Source organism: Macaca fascicularis, chromosome 5 (assembly GCF_037993035.2).
Source record: "Macaca fascicularis isolate 582-1 chromosome 5, T2T-MFA8v1.1".
Classification (NCBI taxonomy): domain Eukaryota; kingdom Metazoa; phylum Chordata; class Mammalia; order Primates; family Cercopithecidae; genus Macaca; species Macaca fascicularis.
Genome location: NC_088379.1, coordinates 27,554,175 through 27,569,697, shown reverse-complemented (window position 1 = coordinate 27,569,697; position 15,523 = coordinate 27,554,175). Strand labels below are relative to the sequence as shown.

At 36.1% G+C, this 15,523-nt stretch overlaps 1 long non-coding RNA gene across 2 annotated transcripts in view; it reads right to left on the bottom strand.

Moving 5' to 3' along the window:
* Positions 1–12,443, bottom strand: part of LOC135970893 (uncharacterized) — an 83,639-nt gene extending 71,196 nt beyond the window's left edge. Inside the window, exon 1 of one of the 2 annotated variants that reach the window (XR_010586782.2) lies at positions 12,337–12,443. This is a non-coding gene — a long non-coding RNA (uncharacterized lncRNA). Of the gene's footprint in view, positions 1–3,667; positions 3,806–12,336 lie in introns of those variants that run through there. The other variant, XR_012435307.1, reaches the window with a different exon arrangement.
* Between the last annotated feature and the right edge of the window lie 3,080 nt (positions 12,444–15,523).

Here is a 15,523-nt window from a genome sequence, read left to right as displayed (position 1 = left end):
AAATAACAGAGATCAAAGCAGAATTAAGTGAAATAAAGGGTAAAGTCACAGTACAAAAATCAATGAATCTAAAAGTTGTTTTCTTAACCAATAAACAAAATAAAAACACCACTTTCTAGACTAACCATGAAAAAAACAGAGAAGACTGAAATCTTAACATAATCATACATTAAAAAGGAAATATTAAAACTGATACCACAGAAATACAAATGACTCTTACAGACCATTATAAACAACTATATGTTAATAAACTGGAAGATCTGGAGGAAAATAATAAATTTCTGAACATATACAATCTAACAAGATTACATCAGAAATAAATAGAAAACCTGACCAGTCCTATAATAAGTAATGACATTGAATTAGTAATAAAATATCTCCCTCCAAAATAGCTTTTGACTAGATGGTTTTACTGCCAAATTGTTCCAAGCTTATAAAGAAGAGCTAATATCAATTCTTCTCAAACTATTTTAAAAAATTGGAGAAGGAAATTCTTCCTAATTCCTTCTCCCAGGCCACCATTATCCTGATACCAAACTCAGACATAAACATACACACACACTCACAAATACATACAAACACACACGCACCCCACTTCAAGCCAATATCCACCATGAATAAAGGCACAAAAATCCTCAACAAAATATGAGCAAGCCAAATCCGATGGCACCTCTAAAAGATAATACACTATGATCAAACAGGATTTATCCAAGGGATACAAGGATAATTCAGCATAAGCAAATTAATAAGTGTGATACATTACATCAGCAGAATTAACTACAAAAAATATATGATCATCTTAATAGATGCAGCAAAAGGATGTGATAAAATCAACGTTTCATCATCTCTTCATGATAAAAACTCTCAAGCATAGAAGAAACACACCTCAACATAATAAAGGCCATGTCTGACAAACCCATAGCTAACATCATGCTGAATGGGGAAAAGCTAAAAGCTTTTCTCTAAGAACTAGAAAACACCATAAACGATAATTTTCATCAGTTCTATTCGACAGAGTACTAGAGGTCCTAGCTAAAACAGGCAAGATAAAGAAATACAAGGCACCCAAATTGAAACAAGAAAGTACAATTATTCCTTTTTGCAAATGACAGGATTTTAAATTTAGAAAAACCTAGACTCCACCAAAAAATTCTTAGAACAGATAAACACATTCAGTCAAGTAACAGGTTATAAAATCAACTTATAAAAATTAGTAACATTTCTGAACAATCTGAAAAATAAACCAAGAAATAATTTACCAAATGTAAGTTCCTTTTACAATAGCTACAAAAAAAAAAAAATAAGATACCTAGGAATAAATTTAACCATGGAGGAAAAAGGCCTTTTTAAGGAAAACTACAAAATATTGACGAAATAAATTGAAGATGTTACAAATAAATGGAAAAAATCCTATGCTCATGGATTGAAATGATTAATATCCTTAAAATGATCATACTACCAAAAGTAGTCCACAGTTTCAAAGCAATCCGTGTAAATATACCAATGTCACTCATCACAGAAATGGAAAAGAAAACCCTAAAATTTGTATGGAATCATAAAAGAGCCCTAATAACTAAATTATTTCCGAACAATAAAAACAAAACTGGAGGCATCACAATACCTGAATTTAAAATATACTACAAGACTGTAATAACCAAATAGCATGTGTTGGCATAAAACCAGACACACTGGCCAATAAAACAGAATAAAGAACCCAGAAATTAACCCACATATTTACAGTCAACTGATTTGCAACAAAGGTGCCAAGACTATACATTTGGGAAAGGATGTCCTCTTCAGTAAATGGTGTGGGAAAACTGGATATCCATGGGCGGAAAAATGAAACTAGGCCTCTATCTTTCATTACATCAAAACATCAACTCAAAGTGGATTAAAGACTTAAAACTCAAAACTATAAAGTTACTAGGCAAAACCATAGAGGAAATGCCTTAGAACATTGGTGTAAGCAAAGATTTTATGGTTAAGACTTCAAAAGCACAGGCAAAAAAAAAAAAAAAAAAAAGACAAATAGGACCTAGGACCATATTAAACTAAAAAGGCTTCTGTACAGCAAAGGAAACAATCAATAACAGAATGAAGAGACTAACTGTTGAACAGAAGAAAATATTTGCAAACTCTTCATTCAGCAATACACTAAAATTAAGAATATATAAGAAATTCAAAGAACTCAACACCAGTAAAACGATCACATTTAAAAGCAGACACAAGATCTGAATAGACATTTCTCAACAGAAGACATACAAATGGCCAGCAAGGATATAAAGATGTTCAACATCACTACTCAGCAGGCAAATGAGGATCAATACCACAATGTAATATCATCTTACCCCAGTTAGAATGGCTATTATCAGAAAGACAAACAAATGAATGCCGGTGAGAAGGCAGATAAAAGGGATTTCTTATACACTGTTAGTGAAAAATGTGAATTAGTACGGCCATTATAAAAACAATTTGAAAATTTCTCAAAGGACAAAAAACAAAAAACTGCCATATGATCCAGTGATCCCACTACTGGGTATTTATTCAAATAAAATGATTCAATATTTCAAGGTGACATCTGCACTTCCAAGTTTATTGCAGCACTATTCACAATAGGAAAGATAGGAGTCAACCTTCATGTCTAGCAACATATGAATGCATAAAGCAAGTGGGGCATATATACATAATAAAATACTATTTGGGCAAAAATAAAATAAAATCTTGTCATTTGAATGGAACTGGAAGTTAATATATTATGTAAAATAAACTAAGCACAGAAAAATATGTGTATTTCCACTCAAATTTGAAAGCTAAAAAAATGTTGTTCTTATGGAGAAGGAGTAAAATCATCTCATATCAGAGGTTGAGAAGGTTGTGTGTGTCAGGGTGTGGGTGTGAAGGAAGGTAGATTAATTGTGATAAACATACATTTAAATAGAAGAAATATATTTCACTGTTCAATGGCACAATAGAATGCGCATAGATAACAACAATATTGTGTATATTTCATAATAGCTGGAAGAGAAATCTGAAATTTTTCCAACCTAAATAAATAATAAACGTTTGAGGCGACAGATATTCTAAATATTCTTATATAATCATTACACATTTTTCTGGGTATTAAAATATTACACGTACCCTATAAATACGTACAAATATGTGTCAATAAAATAATAAATAACAAAGCTTCAAAGGACAGGCCCACTTTTTTTGTCAGGAGCTATTGCCACTGATGACTTTACCTTGAAGCCAATTCTCATTTACCATTTCGAAAATCCTAGGGCACTTAAGAATCATGCTAAATCTACTCTGCTCGTGCTCTATAACTGGAAAAACAAATCTTGGGTGACAGCCCATCTGTTTACAGAATGATTTACTGAATATTTTAAGCCCGGTTTTGAGACTAACTGCTCAGAATAAAATATTTCTTTCAAAATATTGTTGCTTTCAGACCCAAGGGGGCTGATGGAGAGATACAAGGATATGAATGATGTTTTCGTGCGTGCTAACACAACATCATTCTGCAGCTCATAGATCAAGGAGTAATTCTAACTTTCAAGTCTTACTATTAAAGAAACACATTTTGTGTGTCTACAGCTGTCACAAATAGTGATTCCTCTAATGGATATTGGCAAACTAAATTTGAAACTTTATGGAGAGGAATTACCATTCTAAATGTCATTGTGAACATTCGTGGCTCATGGAAGAAGGTCAAAATGTCAACATGAACATGTACTCGGAAGAAGTTGATTCCATACTTTACGGATGACTTTGATGGGTTTCAGTTTTCAATGGAGAAAGTAACTGCCGATGGGGTTGATAGCAAGAGAATTAGAGTTAGAAGAGGAGCCTGAAGATATGACTGAATTGCTGCAATCTCATAATAAAACTTGAATGGATAAGTAACTCCACTCATCTGGATAAGGAAAGAAAGCAGTTTTATGAGATGGCATCTACTCGTGGTGAAAATGCTGTGAACATTGGTGAAATGACAAAAAAAACATTTAGAATATCACAGAATAATAGTTGATAAGACTGGAACAGCTAGAGAGGATTGATCTCTATTTTGAAAGAAGTTTTACTGTGGACAAAACACTATCAAACAACATTACACGCTACAGAGAAATCATGGATTAAAGAAAGGGTCAATTTATGTGGCAAAATGTATCGTTGCCTCATTTTTAAGAAATTGCCACAGTCACACCAAACTTCAGCAATCATCACCATGATTAGTCAGCAGCGATCAATATTGAGGCTGTATCCTCCACCAACCAAAAGATTTTGACATGCTGAAGGCTCAGATGATCATTAGCATTTTTAGTAAGAAAGTATTTACTAATATACATACATTATTTAGACATAATACTATTGCACACCTCACAGACTTCAGTATTGTGTAAACATAATATTTATATGCACTGGGAAATTGTAACATTTTTGGGACTCTTTACATTATAATATTTGATTAATTGCAGTCATCTGGACCTGAACCCTCAACATCTTTAAGATATGATTGCATGTCTTTGAAGACACACACTTTAACATCTTTTTCATTAGTTGTATATTTACTAGAACTTCCATCAAGAAGTTTTATAGTTTTACAGTTATATATGTATATAATAGTTATATACGTATGAAGTTCTATATGAATAAATCTATGCATATATACAGTTATATATGTATATATGACTATATGTGTGTGTTTCTTCTTTTTCAATTTTTATTTTAAAATCAGGGAGTACATGTGCAGGTTTGTTACAAAGGTATATTACATGATACTGAGATTTGCAGTATGACTGAACTTGTCACCCAGATAGTGAGCATAGTACCTAATAGGTAGTTTTTCAGCTCTTGCTCTTTTCCCTCTCTTCCTCCTCTAGTGGTCCCCAGTGTCTATGGTTCCCTTCTTTATGTGCCTGTATACTCAATATTTAGCATCCACTTATACGTGAGAACATGTGGTATTTAGTTTTCTCCTCACTTAGGCTAATGGCCTCCAGCTGCATTCAGGTTTCTGCAAAAGACATGATCTCATTCTTTTTTATGGCTGCATAGTATTTTATAGTGTCTATGTACCACATTTTCTTTATCCAATCCACTGTTGCTGGGCACCTGGGTTGATTCCATGGTTTTTCTACTGTGAACAGTGCTGCCATGCACATATGGGTGCATGTGTTCTTTTGGTAGAATGATTTATTTTCCTTTACGTATATATGTTGGGGTCCGTGCCAGGGGTGGTGGAGAATGAAAGAACACACAAAAGACAAAGACACACAGAGAACATGGCGGCCGCACTCAGAGCCTCCGCCTCACTTTATTTATACTCCATAAACCCCACGTCAGCAGAAAGAATGCAATGCAAAACAAACTTTCTTTTCCCACATGTAACCTTCTACTCAGTTCCTTGTTTCTATGCTCTTCCTTATCTGCCCGCCTTCTTGGCGCCTATGGGAGTTCATTAAAAGTTCAATTGGAGATACTGTCCTTGAGCCCTATCTATTCTCAGCATACTGTTTTCAAAGGCCCCTGCATTTCCCCCTTTTTGTTTTTGTTTTGCCTCAATCCTAAAAAGGTAGCCCATATTTGTTCCTGTGTTTTCTTTTGTTTTTGGAGGCGATGGAGGGAGCATCAAATCACCAAAAGAAGTAGACTCAATCCAAGTGCCCAAAGCAATATACTTCCAGAGATTGTAGAAATCCATGTTTTCATCTGGGTCCATGGGTTAAAGGCAGCAAGGCGCTGACCCAGCTCTGCAGGGTTACGGTTCCAGATAACACATGTAATTGTTGTTGAAATGCTTTGGAAATGTTCTGAATGAGCTCTTGGATGTCCAAACTAATATTTTTATGGCCTACTAATAATTTTCGGATTACAGTCCAATTTTGAGAGATGTTAAAAGGTACAGGCGTTACACAAAATTGAGTGGAGTTCCAATCGCATTGTAATGTCATCCGAGTACTGAGTATAGTGAGCTGATCTCCAAGCCATGTTAATGCTTGCTCCATGTTGTTCAATCTTTCAGCAAGTTGAGAGTCAATGTTTCATTGTTGAAGCCATAACCGGTGAGATTGTTCATGCCATTGCTGCATAAATTCAGCATTTTGTATGCTTTGATGAAGAGCAAGTCCTGCTACGGTCGCAGTGGAGGCGATGGCAACAAGACTCATCACCGAGGCAATTATAAGTCCAAGGGCACGGCAGGTTCACTGAAGAGAAGTCCAAATATAAGTTTCAAGAGGTGATGCCCCCCATGGTCGCGTAAGGTTAACAGGTAGCCAAATTTCCTTACGAGCCCTGAGGATATAAATATCCCCAGTAAAGTTGTGCCACCAGGAATGATTGAGGCAAGACAAAAATGTACACATATCTGTACAATTAACAATCCCCGTATCATTATCCCATGTCAAATTCCCTGCTAATAATAGGTAGGGCTCACGGACACAAGCAATAATATATCAGGAGGTATTTCGATATAACTGAATATGAAAGGAGTTAGTTGGGTTAGAAAGATTAAGGGACATATTCCCCACAAAAGTGCTAATGGCATCGCCTGCAGCTAACAACTTCCAAAGATGACTCTGTACTTCAGGCCTCCTTCACGCCATACCAAGATTTCATTACTGTTAGCAGCAATACTTTTATTTACCCAGTGTCATTTCAAAGGTATGTGACTAAATTTTATTTGAAAATCACCGTGCACTCTCCAATCAGTTATTTACATTCCATTGTATTCTAATAAAATCTGAGGTTTTGTTCCCCGACATTGTTGTCACTCCAGCACCTCAATATTAGGAGAAACCTCTAGAATAGGACAAAAAAGTAAAGAACTAGGAATAGTTTCATTACTATATACAGTATGATTATATTAAAAACTTCTAGTTACAATAATAACAGTATTAGCAGCCACATGACTATGATTATAACGAACAGCCCAGGCTTCATGCGATTTTCGGAGACAATGAGAACTATTTCCCATACATATTGGAAGTCCTTCCACTCCAAATTGATATGTGTTGTTTATAATTCCCGTTTCCCGTTCTATATTGTCCTTGTCTATATAGGGGGACGGCATCCAAGTAGTGTCGTTGGTGAAAACCTTAATTTCCACCTCCCCTCAGGCGACTCCCTGATACAAGGGCGGAAAGGGAATATAAGTCCAATATTCATACAAAGCCTCACTAAGAGAAATAAGTCCCCCACTGAGGCATATCCAACAAAGGAAGAAATGCATGCTGAATCCAGTTTTCTTTTCAACAGGGTTTCAATCATCTTGTAGGAAACCACTCAGGTCCACTCCCTGTAAGGACAAGAGCATAGCCCCGTCCCTGTTTTAGAACTTGCCCTTGAACATACTTACCTTCTTCATTAGGATACCAAACCTTTAAACTGTCAGCGGGGACTATCACCGAGGGAGGTGAGGAAAGATGGGTTACGACAGCGGAATCTTGCAATTGTCTCCATTGATTCAAAAAAATTAAGGTAAAAAGAACCTTCAAAATCTGGTTTCAAAATCTGGTTTCTAGGGGGCTCATTTCCCCCTTTTTGTTTTGTTTTAATAGTTAAGTTTTTAAAGTTAAATTTGTGCGCTCAATGATGGCTTGACCTTGACTGTTGCCCGGGATACCGATGATATGTTGAATATTGTATTGCTGTAAGAAAACTTGTAATTTACGAGAGACATAGGCAGGGGCATGATTAGTTTTAAGTATAAGAGGAATGCCCATGATGGCAAAACAAGCTAAGAGATGTGTAATAACAGAATCAGCTTTCTCAGATGTCAACGGAGTGGCCCATTGAAAATAAGAAAAGGTATCAATGGTATGATGAACATACTTTAATTGTTCAAAAGAAGGGACATCTCATGGATTAACCCCAGGATGGAAGGATGGCATACTCAAAGGAGCACAGGAAGGACAAGCTCGAATAAGAGAACGAGCTTGTTTATAAGTTAAATGAAACCGTCGTTGAAGGCCAGAACTATTAGTGTGATGTAGAGTATATTTTTGTTCTGCAGCATGTAGGTGGCCTATTAAAAGTGAATCAATCTGAGTATTACCATGAACTAATGATCCAGGAAGTTGAGAATGAGAACGAAGATGAGTGATGAATAAAGGAGCTCGACGTTGGCTCAAAGTAGAAGATAACAAGGAAAAGAGTTTTTGAAGAGAAGAAGTAGCACAAAGAGGTAAAGTGGCCTGAGAAATATAAGAAGTAACATAAACAGCGTATTGAGAATCACTAACAATGTTACAACCAGTGGTAGGGAAATCAAGTAAGATCATCAGAACAGCAAACAATTCTCCCTGCTGCACCAAGGGATAAGGATAAACTGTAACTCGAGATTGAGGAACACTCCAATATCCAGCCTTATCATTGCTACTAGCATCAGTAAAATAGGTAGGACCTTGAACAGGAAATACAGAAATTGGTGAGAAAGGCAACACAGAATGTTGCCTAAAAAATGAAAAGATCGGAGACTTAGGATATTGGGTAGAAAATTGTCCAACAAAAGAAGCGCAAGCAACTTGCCAAGAATCAGAAGTTGCAAGAAGATAAGTGATCTGACTATGAGTGAATTGAGAGATAATTAAGGAAGGATCTCCTCCCCAAAGTTGTCGACAGTGATGCTGTCCTTTGATGATCAGTTCAGCTAAACGATCGATATAAGTAGCCAAGCGTTTAGATATTTTATTGGACAAAAAGATCCATTTTAGTGGTCGATTAGTTTGATGAATCATTCCTGTGGGAGAAGGTAAAGTATGAAATAAACAAAAGGAAGGGCCTTTTGAAGTTGCTCTTCAACAAGCTGGAGTTCCTGTAAAGCCAAAGGAGTTAAATGGCGTGAGTTGTCCAAGTGACTGTCTCCTTCTAGAATAGAAAAAAGATGTTATAACTGATATGTTGGTATTCTTAAAACAGGACGCATCCAATTAATGTCTCCTAGAAGCTTTTGAAAATCATGTAATGTTTTTAAATGATCACGTCGAATTTGAATTTTTTGGGGTCGAATATTTTGTGCCCCCAAGGTATAACCTAAATATTGAATAAGAAAATCCAGTTAAATTTTTTCTGTGGCAATATTAAGTGAGTAGAAAGAAAGCTGAGTTTGTAATGATACAAAAGCATCTTGCTGCTTTTCTCTGGTTTTAACTTTGTGGGATAAGGGCAGGATTAGGAAGACCGGGCTGTAAACTTTCCCTAGGTTAAATGTAAACATTTATAGTTTTAAGACAAGACAAAGACCGGAATTCCATGCAGAAGTGCATGGCTTTAGATTCCTCTCGGCCATTTGTTTTTTGACTTACTCTTTTAAAGTCCTAAGTATTTCTTTAAATAATGGTCACTGTTTCACCTAAATAGGAGTGGTGGCTATGAGTTTAAAGGATTGTAGCCCATTTTGAACATCATATTTTTGGCAGCTGAGGAAATATGAGGAATGTTTAAAAAAGCAGCAAATTGTTGTGAAAGATCTTGTTCCCAAAAATTAATATTGATAGGAACAATATAAAAATAAAAAAAAACACTTGACCTTGTTGACCTTTAGGACCGACACAGGTTAAACGTTCTACATCTTGATAAACCACAGAAGCAGCACCCAAGCTAGTGAGTATAACTGAAACTTGTCTTTTTTCCCATTGTATAGGCCACTAATTTAAACAAATAATAGACATATTCACCCTTATATCAATTAACCCTTTAAAAACTATTTCATTAATGTGCAATGAACATAAGGGCTTTTGATTAGAAACTAAAGTTTCCCAAAAAACAGTTTTTTCTGTGCTACCAAACCCTCCCTATTGAGAATACGTTCCCCTGCCTCTAGGCATATAAATTGTGAGACTTGAACCATAATAAGAATTTTATTAGTAATATCGTGTCCTTTTGGCAAAGGGCCACACACTCTAATAGCTAATTTATATACTCCTCTATTAGGAGACAAAGTATAAGGCTGAGTAATAGCTAAGTCAGCAGCGGCGCTCTGCTTAGTTGCCGCATAAAGCTGAGAAACTGGAGTAAGGTGTTGGATCCTTAAGGAGGACTTGAATTTATTCCTTAATGTTGTAGGCCATTGCTCACTGAATATTGTAGTAGACTTGTATTGTAATTGTTGGGGCCCCAAGCCTGTGGGCCCCGGCTCCCGTTTCCGAGGAGAGGAGACAGTAAATTTCCACTTTTATCAGTTTTGGAACGACATTTATTTGTCCAATGTCGACCTTTACCACAACATTTGTACACCTCTGAAGGCAGCTTTCTGCCTTGAGGGATAAAAGTGTTCAATTTTTATGACATTCTTTTTTGAAATGTCTAGGTTTACCACACTGAAAGCAAGCACCTTGTTTGTTATTTCCTTTTAAGGCTTTAAACAAAGCTCCAGCAAATAATTGAGCATTATAAATAGCCCCTCCAACACTAACACAAGTTTTAATATATTTATCTAAATTGGCCCCATTGGCCTTTAACGATTTTAACAATTTTTAACAGTCAGCATAAGCATTTTCAAAAGACAATGTTTGTAACAAAATTTTTGAAGCAAGGCCAGCACCCACAATTTTGAAGACAGCATCCTGAAGACGGGCTACGAAATATAGATATGGTTCATTTGTGCCCTGTAAAATCTTCACAAAGGAAAGGGAAGATTTTCCTGTTATCTCTACCTTATTTCAGGCCCTTAAAAACAAAATCTTGATTTGAGTAAGGGCAACATCATCTAAACCAGCCTGAGTATTAAGAGTAGCATATTGGCCCGTGCCTGTGAGTTGTTCCTCAGTGGGTCCAGGGGGATCACACATAACATTTTTCCTAGCCTGTACATGTGCCTTGTCCATTTACCAGCTGTGCAATTGTAACCACTGAGAACGATCAAGAAAAGCCTTCCCCAAAGTCTTCCAGTCTATAGGAATTATCAAATTTTCTGATGAAAAATATCAAGAAGACCAAGGATAAAAGGAGGTTGAGGTCCATAGTTAGAAATGGCAGCTTTCATTTCTTTTTAAAAATTTAATTTGTAAGGCATTAAATTGGACATTATTGCCACCATTTGAAAACTGAGCATTAGGAGCAAAAGAAGCACAAATAATTGGAAACAGATCCAGCTCCTTAAATTTTTTTTTTAATTAAAAGTATATATAATATATAATAATACTCATATCCCCAAATATAAAGAATCCCAACATATTAATAGGAAAAGGTAAATAACCCAACCAAAAGTAGCAGAACAAAGAAATGACAATAAACCTATATGTCTAACATCATTACTCACTAGGAAATATGTATATTAATACCAAATTGAGAATGATTACATACACAATACAATGGTTAAAATTTAAAAACACAGAAAATATCAAGAGGTAGTTAATGTGTTAAGCAACTCGAATACTCAACTTCTGTTTGGAGTGTAAATTGGTGGAACCTATGCACCCTTATAACATAACAATTTCCTAGCTGGGGTTATTAATACTATATTAATATTAATAGTTAATATTAATGTGCTTATTGACTATTGAAATACTCATAATATTTTAACAAACAATAAGATATACATATACACTGGTTTTGACATATTAAACAGGTGTTTAGTATAAATTTAAAGTATGTCTGATGTGAACAGGGCTTCAACTTTGCCAAACAAAGGTAAAGATAAGGAAGCCGGGGGGTTGGAGGCTCTGGAAAATCCTCTTTTAACAGGGCAGAAGGAAAAGAAACAGGGAAAGCTCGCAAAGGTGAATTAGAAGAATATATCTGTAATATTTGTTGAAGCATTTCCATAATACACTGCATGTCAGAATTTCCCTTAGAAGAAGGAAGAGCTGGCTTTTTCTCTTCTCCCCCTTTTGCTACGCCCCCATCCTCTGTTATCCTGGCACAAATGGGCTCCATTTCAGATTTATTTATTTTATTTTTTATTTTTTTTTTCAAATCCTCAGATACCTTTCCTCCTGTGGCTACATTACCACACTCTGAATCAGTCTCAAGTAACTCTAATGTCTGAGTGATAGAGTCACACAAGGTCCACAATTTTAGAGGCATAATATCCCCTAACTGGAGAGCTCTAAGCAGAGTTTTTACTACCTGTAACCATTCTCTGCGATTCAGCTGCACTTTAGTCTGATACTGAAACCAGTAACAATGTTGTTCAACATGGGCAAACAATCGCTTCAAAGTCTTTTTCTTTTACTTCCACTCCTATAGACAGCAACAGTCCTTGAAACAGCCGTAAATATTCTGAGGCCAGAGAGATGGAATTCCCCATAATGAAAGCTTAAGAAGGTTCCCCTTAACAATATCCGGGCCTTACCCGCCCCTAGGGGGTTCCCCTTCTTGTTCTCCCCTACTCACCCGTGCTGACCCTGCTCGCTGCGCCACCTGTTGGGGTCCGTGCCGGGGGTGGTGGAGAATGAAAGAACACACAAAAGACAAAGACACACAGAGAACATGGCGGCTGCACTCAGAGCCTCCGCCTCACTTTATTTATACTCCATAAACCCCACATCAGCAGAAAGAATGCAATGCAAAACAAACTTTCTTTTCCCACATGTAACCTTCTACTCAGTTCCTTGTTTCTATGCTCTTCCTTATCTGCCCGCCTTCTTGGCGCCCACAGGAGTTCATTAAAAGTTCAATTGGAGATACTGTCCTTGAGCCCTATCTATTCTCAGCATACTGTCTTCAAAGGCCCCTGCATATATACCCAGTAATGAGATTGCTGGATCAACTGGTAGTTCCACTTTTAGTTCTTAAAGAAATCTCCCAACTGTCCTCCACAGTGGCTGAATTAATTTCCATTCCGATTGATAGTGGATAAAGTGCTCCCTTTTCTCTGAAGCCCTGCCAATATCTTTATTTTCTCTGGTGATTAGTGATGATGAGCACTTTTTTCATATGTTTCTGGGTCACTTGTATGTTGTTTCTTGACGTGTCTATTCATATCTTTTGCTCAATTTTTAATGGAGTTATTTGCTTTTAGCTTGTTAATTTAAGTTCCTTAGAGATTCTGGAAATTAGACCTCTGTTGGATGTGTAATTTGTGAATATTTCTTCTATATATGATTTGTTTACTGCCTTGGTAGTTTATCTTGATATATGGAAGCTCTTTTTTATTTTTAATATTTATGTATGTATGTATGTATGTATGTATGTATTTTGAGTTGGAGTCTCACTCCGTTGCCCAGACTGGAGTGCAGTGGCTGGATCTCAGCTCACTGCAACCTCCACCTCCTGGGTTCAAGTGATTCTCCTGCCTCAGCCTGCCAAGTAGCTGGGACTACAGGCGTGTGCCACCACACCTGGCTAATTTGTATTTTTAGTAGAGGCGAGGTTTCACCGGGTTAGCCGGATGGTATCGATCTCCTCACCTCTTGATCTGTCCCCCTTGGCCTCCCAAAGGAAACTCTTTAATTAGGTTCACTTATCAATTTTTGTTTTTGCTGCAATTGCTTTTGAAGACCTAGCCACAATTATTTGCCAAGACTGACACTAAGAGTATTTCCTAGATTTTCTTCTATAATTTTTATAGTCTGAGGTGTTAAGTTTGTCTTGAATTCATCTTGAGTTAATTTTTCTATATAGTTAAAGGTAGAGATCCAGTTTCATTCCTTGGCGTAAAGATGTCCAGTTATCACAGAGCCATTTATTGAGAAGAGGGTCTTTTCCTCATTTATGATTTTTGTTGAGTTTGTCAAAGCTATAGGTGTTCTGCTTTATTTCTGGATTCTCTATTTTTTTCCCTTGGTCTCTGTGTCTGTTTTTGTACCAGTACCATGCTACTTTGGTTACTATAGTCGTAATATAGTTTAAAGTCAGTTAATATGATTCCTTTGACTTTGTTTCTTTATCTTAGGATTGCTTGATACACATTGTAGAATTATAGTTACTTGTTAAACGCCTCACCCCCCAAAAAATGTCAGAAAAAAGCAATTACCACTGGACAAAAAGACTTAAAATGGTCATGGTTAAAGACCTGATGGGACATTATTATACTCCACAATCAAGAATAAAATTGGGTTATTTCTGTGGCATAACATTTTAACGTAAAAAACAAAATGATGACTAAAAACATTCAATTTCTAGGGAGCTTATACAGTTTTGGTGCAAATATATCAATAACATATTTACATAAATATTACTCAAATAATGTTAAATATAATTTATTGACAATTCTGTATAGTTTTAACATAGCAAATAAAGCTAATTAGTTTAATATATTTCTCCTATGTTTCCAGGGGCCCTTGTGAAATGTCCAAAAGTTAGTTTGAGGTTGAAAAGACTTAATTTAGTTCTTGGAATTTGATTTTGGAAAGTCTGCCAAATATGTAAAGGTTTAAAACACTTGATTATAACAGAATCACAGATCATTATAAGATCATAGTTATTAATTTTAACAAAACACCAAATAAAGATAGCAAGATACAGAATGTCTTTCTGTCTCTCTTCCCTCTTTTTCCTTTTCTTTTTCTTTGTTTTTGCAGTTGACTCAAAAAGTAAACAAAAATCTGTTACTGTATCTTATCAATATTACACAAATGGCCGGGCGCAGTGGCTCACGCCTGTAATCCCAGCACTTTGGGAGGTCAAGGCAGGCGGATCATGAGGTCAGGAGATCGAGACCATCCTGGCTAACATGGTGAAACCCTGTCTCTACTAAAAATACAAAAAATTAGCCAGGCGTGGTGGTAGGCACCTGTAATCCCAGGTACTCGGGAGGCTGAGGCAGGAGAATGGCGTGAACCCAGGAGGCGGGGCTTGCAGTGAGCATAGATCCTGCCACTACACTCCAGCCTGGGCCACAGAGCAAGACTCTGTCTCAAAATAAAAAACAACATATGACACAAACATCATGCTTAAAAGAAAAACCAAATTATAGTTTTATATCAATGTACTTTTGGATATTAAAGCTCAATTTTTAAAAACCTAATAATAAACTTGTTTAATCTTAGTGCATTTTATCACATGTAAAATTTCTTTATAAAATTTTATAACCTTTTATAATATTGATATTCATTCAGCTTTATATATGTAATTTATTTTTGTATTCTTTCATTCTGAAACAACTCTTCAATAACCTTTAAACACTACTACTTTTTCTTCAACAAAACCACATCCTCAGGCTTTCATTATATTTACCAAAAATATGTCTTGCTTTTCTTGTACACTTTGCATACCAAATTTTCCCCTTATTTCTAGTAGTTTTAATTACAGATGTCAATGACAATTTTAACTCTTAATGATATAGTTTGAATATATGTCCCTCCATGTCTCATGTTGAATTGTAATCCTTAATGTTGCAGGTGGGGCCTAGTGCAAAGTATTTAGGCCATGGGAGAAGATCTCTCATGGTTTGGTGCTATCCAAACAGTAGTGAGTGAGTTCTCAGGAGATCTGTTTTTTTTGTTTGTTTGTTTGTTTTTTAGGTGTGTGGCACCTCCCCCTTCTCTTTCTCTTGCTCCCACTCTCACCATATGACATGATTTGGCTGCATCCCCACTCAAATCTCATCTTGAATTGTAGCTCCCATAATCCCTACCTG